Here is an 8,314-nt window from a genome sequence, read left to right as displayed (position 1 = left end):
CCAACAATGTACATTTTTTTTTAATTAATAAAAAATACAAATGACTTTTTTGGAATTAAAAAAAAATGTACATTGTTGGCGAAAAACTAATTGGTGACAAAAAAGGTTCGTCAAATAAATATTCTTATATCGATTCAATAGCTCCCCATGAACCCTAATCACAGCTTGAACAACGACGCGGCATGCTTCGTATGATCCTCCGAATACCTTCTTGTGGGATTCGCTCCCATTCTTCAATCAACGCTTCAGTGAGCTGCTGCAGTGTTTGAGCTGTAACAGGACGCACCCGGATGCGCCTGTCGAGCAAGTCCTAAATGTGTTCAATCGGAATTAGGTCAGGTCTCGTAAGTAATTTGACGTGATTACTGTAGCATCTTGCCTGGCTTTACCATATGCTGCGGGCAAAACATGATCTTCGAGTATGTTTACTGTGTAAGCTTGAGCACACAACCGCTCGGGAACGACGACGAGATTGGTGCGCTTTTCCAAACTAACTCCGCCCCAAACCATCACAGAGCCACATTGAACCACACACGTTGGCGTGATTTTGCGCGAACCGTCGGCGAGCTTGTCTATGTTGAATAGTTAGATGCACAACCCGAACTGGTCGGCGTGATCTCAAATTGGGTTCCACCAACCTACTTCTTATCGCCTGGTCGGTAATTTCTACACCAGTTGCCGTCCTTAGTGTAGTTTGAAGATCTCTTGCAGGTGTGGTGCGGTTACGTTGTGACGATGTGACCTCCTTACACCGTCATCTCACTTTTTTGTATCGCCTCTCTCCGCTTGTATCCCATAATTTTTTATTTTACATGTATTTAAATTTTAAATTTGAATTGTTCCATCTTCCTTCACTTTCTCATTTTGTTTTTGTACCACGGTCACTCCCAGCTCGACCGCCACAACAGTCGGAGTGTTATAATTTATAACAGTCTACAGCTTTCGTGTACCTATATCTGTAATTCAGTTACTCGGCCCATTTAGGGCTCTTTCTTTTAACTTTACTTCTTTAATAAATTTTGTGGACCGGAAGTTTCCCGTTTCATTGCCGTGAACCTGTTCACGGCTAGTTAGGGTTACAACCCTTGCAACGTAAAGGACAGTTGAAGATATAGCGATCTTGCAAACGTATCGTTTTTCTCAGTCTGTAGATAACAGAAGGGGCTACTCCTAGATCATTTCCTACATAACGCATAGTTCGACCCTCTTCCAGCAAAGCGATAGCTCGGGAGACATGCAATTTAGTCAAATCTGGAATTATGACCTAAACTCGCTTCAATCTCTATTAATACTCAAAAGACCTGAAAAACCACTTAAAATGTGTTTTCTGTGATAGAAAGTAAAGAAATTTCAATGGCGTCACTTTGTTTTGAGGTGTTTATTACAGTCTTGGCCACTTTATTGAGAACTACTAACAAAAACGCAGATGCTCTTTTGTTTTTTAATTTCTTCAACAATGCCTCTACATTATTTAGTGGCCAGTTATAAGTAAAACCTTAAGCAAAAAGTTTAGTTCTACTTATATTTTATTATTTAGAAGAATTTAATAATTTTGTTATTTAATTTATTAGTGATTATTAATTTTTAAGTTGTACAAGTATATTTTCAAGCCTTAGCTGCGCCCTTACAGGGCACATGTAATGTAATTTTAAAGCATGTTCGCTAATAAATAAATATTGAGGAATATGTATCTATTTAATGAACTTTTAAAAATTAGATCTTATCTAATAAAGGCATTTCATTTATAAAGGCACCTTGTAAATGTAGTTTTTTCTTAAATTAAAAATATAAGTGCGTTAATCTCCACTCACACGATGTCTATATACTAGCGTACTAGATGCGAGGTTCCATACAAACAATGTTTCACTGAGTTGTGGTGCCAGCACAACACTTCGTTTAGTTGTCAAACATTCAATATGTCAGACGCGATGCGGTTCTCTTGGAAAAGTAATTTGTCGGTGTCTTGTTCACATTTCGCTAATTTTGTGAACAAAAATTAAAAGTTTAGAATTATTCTTATTGATTTGGTAAGTAATATTGTGGTTTTTGATTAATTTACCTATTATTTAATAATTGGTAATGGCGAGATAATTAGCAAAACGCCATGTGTATATCCATCTCGTTTCCGCAAACACCTAGCGACGCGCGTGAAAACGAGACAAAACATAAAATATAGATTAAGTACTAAACTGAAAATGAAATAAATGATAGCATAGTACAAATAACTATTGAAGATTAATGAAGTTTTTATAAATAACGCCTAAATTTTATTATAAGGAGCAATTATTTTAATGGTTGATTTTGCTATTCTCCAATTCAAGGCGTTTTTCTCTCTCAATATACTTTGAGTAGTGAGAACCAATTTTTATTATCTCCTGTGTCAAGTTCCGTGTAGCGGCGAACTAGGGGATGAATCCGGGTTTGCGCACTTTCCGGTAACCGATTTCAATAAAACTTGGTAAATAGATGTAATTCCACAAACTTTTGAGGTCGGTTTTTTTAGTACTCTGTACTGAGGTTAAGTTATCTGCTACAATGGATTGGAACAGACTGTACATTGGGGTCCGGAAGTTGATGGTTTAAAAGTTGTTCAACTTTTTGTGCGTTTTCAACAAATCAATAAGTGCATCACTAAAAAATCACAAAAATATATCCACAAGGACTTGAAGTGATTTTTTGCATTACATTTCCGAGATAGTACCTTTTTGACAGAACTGTTTTCATAATATGAGCTAGCACAGCATATCATCCCTGTGTAACACGCGTGTATTCCAATTTTTAACCCACTTTGATAAAAACTATATCACAATTTTTAACTAGATTGCATTTTTCAGATTTGTGAAGTTTATATGGGACAACGAATATTGTGGAGCCTAGAGCATGTCCATCCAAACCTCTTCGTCTCAGGGCCAGGACCAGGCGTTACTTAAGTTACTATGCAAATACGATGCAGAATCACTCAATCACTTGTGTAGAACCCATACAATGAAAATCCATTGAAAATTTGCATGTACATACAAAAAATCCCTGACACCCATGTGTATTTCTTTGTTTTATCCATTGACTTACAATTATATGGACGTCGGGTCCGCGCTAAAAAGTGTCCGCACTTGTAAGGCGCTAAAATCGTATACAGAGCGCGACACTCCGCTTTAGTCTTCATTTGTTCTACTGACAGCGCGATACTGCGATGACATTACAATTTAAATTTGGAATAGGTTGACTTGGGACATTTTTTTCGTGGTTTTTGTATTAGACCCGTCGTCCATTTATTTGTAAGTCAATGGTTTTATCTAATATTTTTGGAAAGTTTCTTTAAATAAATCTTCTATAGAACGTCCTTATTTACCTCTCATTTGACCATGTTTATATCTCAAAAAATGCTAGATGACTTTGATAATACCAATCCAAACTGTCTTTGCACCATGCCTAAGACAAGAATATATTTTGTACTCTAATACTAAAAAAAATATATAAAAAAATTTAAACTCGCAGCACAAGTGTTAAGTTATTCTGTTGCAGCTGATTTTTTTTTATAATACCGAACGACGGGACGAACAAGTCAAACGCCTGGTGCTAAGCGACTCGCCTATCCATTACAGTTGCGGTACCACTCAATTGCAAAGATCTTAGGGGCACTTCCTTGCACCCGTCACTCTGAGTTGCTACTAATTAACTAACCTTCACTTTTTTACTATTTTTAGAAAGACAAGCAAACTGTAGACTACTGGATTTTGTTTTACTAACCACGTAATACTCCCATTCAACGCAATAAATTCGGCAATCATAAGTCATTATATCATCGCATAGGAATCTTTGTTTTTTTTTTACTGCCTTTGATTAATTTAAGGAGAACTGGCTGCAGATGCTGCTATTACAACCAATTTAATATCCAGTACGGATAAACTGTTCGAGTGTGTGGTCGCATCCATACCCCTCCTAAGAAGAGGCAAACCATTGTCAACAAATTTAATAATCTCAATATAGAGTACTAAAAAAACCGACCTCAAAAGTTTGTGGAATTACATCTATTTGCCAAGTTTTATTGAAGTCGGTTATCGGAAAGAGCGCAAACCCGGATTCATCCCAACTTCAGTCTAGACTGAACCTACGATCATGTACGGGACTTAACACAGGAGATAATAAAAATCGGTTGTCACTGCTTAAACTACATCTCAATATATTGAGAGATAAAAACGCCTTGAATCGGAAAATAGCAAAATCAACCATTAAAATAATATCTCCCCGTAATAAAATTTATGCGCTATTTATAAAAATTAGTCTTCATGCGTGAACAGCCATCCTTAGGGTCGTATTCTAGAACTCTACTCAATGCTCAAGTCAGGATTGCAATTGAAACACAAGCACTGGAAATACGACCCTAATGTCAGGGACTTGAGTATGATTTCGAGTGCTTTAAGCCACACTCAAATCCTAACTTGAGCATTAAGTAGAGTTCTAGAATACGACTCTTAGGGTCGTATTCTAGAACTCTATTCAATACTCAAGTCAGGATTGCACTGGCAACACTTTAGTTTAAAGCACTTGATATCATACTCAAGTCCCTGCCGTTAGGGTCGTATTTCCAGTGCTTGAAATCATACTCAAGTCTGCTCAAATCCTGACTTAAGCATTGAGTAGTGTCCTGGAATACGGCCCTTAGAGGTGGATGATTTTCTTCTCTTTCCAACAAAAAAAGAATCATCAAAATGAGTTCACAAATACCGCAGTTATCGCGTAACATACATACAAAAAAAACATACAGTCGAATTGAGAACCTCCTCCTTTGAAGTCGGTTAAAAAATAACGCCTAGAACTTTAGCACTTTCGAAAAGTAAAAGGACTTTTTAGTAGCTTAAAATTAACGGGAGTAATAGAGCGCCGCAAGCGATAGAAAACTTAACGGAAAAGAACAAGATGTGAAAAGTCGCGCAGAAAGACGATTTCAACAGGACCCGCTCGAAACTTTATGTAACAATTACTGTCGAAAGTACTCGACCTCATTAAAAGACGCGTGATTCGAATGAAGCTTTATACTTGACATTGTATTTAATTTAACCACTCCTACATAAAGTATCATATGTCGAAATTGCCAAGTTTACAGGGGAGCGTTATAAAGTTTTGAATTCACTGAAAAGAGCATAACACGTGACTTCAACATTTCTCAGTTTTATTCGGCATAACTCGTTACATTAAAACTCATTCTGGAACCCTGTAAACTTGGCATTTACGTAGGAGGGGTCGATTAGGTCGTGTATTACTTATTTGACAGTAATTGTTTCTGTCGAACGTCTGACGGAGCACGAGAGCAGACCCGTAGCCAAAGACGTATGAATAGACAATCCACGAGAAATAAATATGCAGAAACATATGAATTTAGTTAAGTTTATACTAATAAAGCACGATATCCAATTATTTTTGTAAAATTACTCCACAAGTTGTTGCAATTATTAATACAAAGATGTAGTGGAGTAATTTCACAAAAATAATTTACAACTATCAAAGCGACATCTCTAGTCAGTCGTTGGTAGCTGCAAAGGTACCTGGCTGAGTGAAGAAATAGATTTCTCATAGATGGCGCTGCGACAATAAAGTCAGTAAAACATAAAACAAAGGTCTGCAAAAAGCACATAGAAAAATTCGTTACATCCGTTGGTTGTTCGTAAGATTCGTAAGACGCTGTTTTAAATCCAACCGGATCTAAGGAATTTTTTGTTAGGGTGTTCCCACTATGTCGTCACGATTTATTATCGACTGTCGTGTCTAGCCTGTTCCCATATCACGACAATCTGTCGTGGACGATTTTTTATCGTTGAACGAACGTCGTGACGCTGTTCCCACTAGATCGTGACGACAATAGGAGCTGCGACAATCTGTCGTCACTTTTTTATCGTGACGTTTTTTTATCGTCTGACGACTGTTGTTCTGGCTGTTCCCACTGTGACGACATAGTGGGAACGCGCCCTTAGTGTTCGATTTTTGAATAAATAAAAAAATATTAAATTGATAAATGAAAGTGCTTTTATTCCTAATTTCAGTAACGTATCTTTTCTATGTAAATAGTTAAATATCAAAACACACTTATGCTCCTCTGTAAATATTGTAATTCGCAGATTTGTATTTAATTGCCTTCGAATATTACAGTTATTGCCATCAAGGAAACGTACCCATTATCTAATTCATAATATTAGTTTTTACTCAATGGATCAATTGAAAGTTAGTAAATTTTTTGCCATGTCACTTTAAAGTCGTGCTGTCTGATTTTTCTGGCTTGCCGATTTCCTCGACACAATAAATCTGTATTATTATCACTTGTATAAGTTTAAATAGCTGATTTAGTAGGTTTGATAATTTTAATAAAAAAACTTTTCGTAAAAAAGTGTGTTTTTGTTTTTTGCGCTCTTTTCTATATTCCGATACCTCCAATTAACTCTACGCCAATTTTATTTATTGGTCATTTTCTGTTATTTTTGTAACCGGCCATATTTATTTACTAATATTATGCTTCCCGAATCTTGTAGAAAAAGAAAAAAAAAGGAATTTAGTGAAAAAAAGAAACTAAAAACAAAATAGGTCCAAAAATTAAGTTAGTAGCATAGTGTTTTTTGGAGATACCGATTTGATCGTTATTTACTCTGTTCCTATTTTAAAAACATTAAAATGAACATCAAATAGGGAAATGTACATACACTATTACGTATTTTAATATAGTGTATGTCCGTTTTCCTAATTGATCTTAGGTCTTTTAGCTAGCTATTATAATTTGAAAATCCCGCGCTTGGTGATTTCGAATTTATTTCAAATTCCCGCCTTGTATATTCACGCTGTCTATTGGCCCCCTTACTTTTTTGTACAGTGCCGGTTTCTCCTTGTGAGTAATAGTGTTCTGTGCTGCAAACCCGCTCTCAATACTTTAATAACCTCGTCAAAAATCTTAAATCAAGAACGTCAACTAAAATAGGACTGGGCCCTTTCGGCTTTGCAACCGGACTATAAACTTTAAAAAAAAAAATCTCGTTTCAAAGGGTACTTTGAAACATCTTAACATATTTATAACTTCTAGTTCTAGTCTAGACATGTTCCAATCCCACTCAAATACTTTTTCAGTGTCTATATCTTAGAATAACGCATAGAAACCTAGCCCGCACACGCTAAGTGAGGCAAGTTAAAGGCTTCCACACGGGCTCCCAGGAGCGCGCGGACTGTTAGTGCTCAAGGTCAAATTGCACCGCGAACAGCTCCAAAATTTTTTGCTAAAAATGACGAAATGTGCGGTAAATGGGTGTAAAAATAGAACAGACAAACATAAAATAGACACTAACATCACATTCCACAAGTAAGTAATGCGTTTCAACTCATATTTTTATGTAATTATTCACTAAAACAGAAAAATAATTTCGCGGCAACAAGATACGAAAGTGTTGCAAAGTAACGAATTTTTTTTCTCCCCATTTTGCTATTCTGTATCAAAATAATTATATTACGTAAATTTTAGTGGTGCCTGTAATTTCGATTTATTTGCGCATCTTGAACTAATATTTACTTGAATAAACATTAAATGTTTTCGTTAACTCCTGTAAGTGATTGGGACACTTAATTATTTTATAATACTTTTAACGGCTCTGCGTTCATGCTTTATTGAATAATTATTTATTTTAATTTTATTTGAATTGCAGCACATATTGCAACAAATTTACAGTATATATTCATTTCTACTATAGTGTTGGCACCACCAGTACAACTTTGATAGCTTATTATATGTCTTTCTTTTCGTAACTCAAGCGAAATATTTGATATTGAAATATTTTATTTTCTTAAAAGGGGAGCATTCTTAAGCGATTTTTTAATCTATTTTAACAGTTATTTTCTTTAATGTTTGCTTATGGCATTTTCGGTTTTAGGTTTCGAATATGGCACTTATTTCTAAATCCAAGATGGCGGGCGCGATTTTTCGAATAATGGCAAGTTGGGTATCGTTTTCGAGATGTTTGGGAATGTTCAATACAAATATGGCACTCATTTCTAAATCCAAGATGGCAAACACGACAGTTCAAACAAAAGCAATACTCGTAATGAGCGCCCCCAAATACCTCGAAAACGATACCCAACTTGCCATTATTTGAAAAATCGTGCCCGCCATCTTGGATTTACAAATAGTGCCATATTCACATTGAGCATCCCCAAATACCTCGAAAATGATACCCACATAGCATTTTTTTGAAAAAATCGTGCCCACCATCTTGGATTTAGAAATGAGTGCCACATTTGTAATGAGCACCCCCAAGTACCTCGAAAATGATACCCATATTGCATT

General features: G+C 35.9%; 1 protein-coding gene across 2 annotated transcripts in view; it reads left to right on the top strand.

The window, feature by feature from the left end:
• LOC113239243 (CCR4-NOT transcription complex subunit 1) overlaps positions 1-8,314 on the top strand; it is a 48,077-nt gene that overhangs the window by 18,475 nt on the left and 21,288 nt on the right. The window lies entirely within an intron of this gene.

This window comes from Hyposmocoma kahamanoa, unplaced genomic scaffold (assembly GCF_003589595.1).
Source record: "Hyposmocoma kahamanoa isolate Upper Pololo Valley unplaced genomic scaffold, ASM358959v1 99702, whole genome shotgun sequence".
Taxonomy (NCBI): Eukaryota; Metazoa; Arthropoda; class Insecta; order Lepidoptera; family Cosmopterigidae; genus Hyposmocoma; species Hyposmocoma kahamanoa.
The sequence above is the reverse complement of the archived record's forward strand: the minus strand, read 5'-3'. Positions and strand labels throughout refer to the sequence as shown.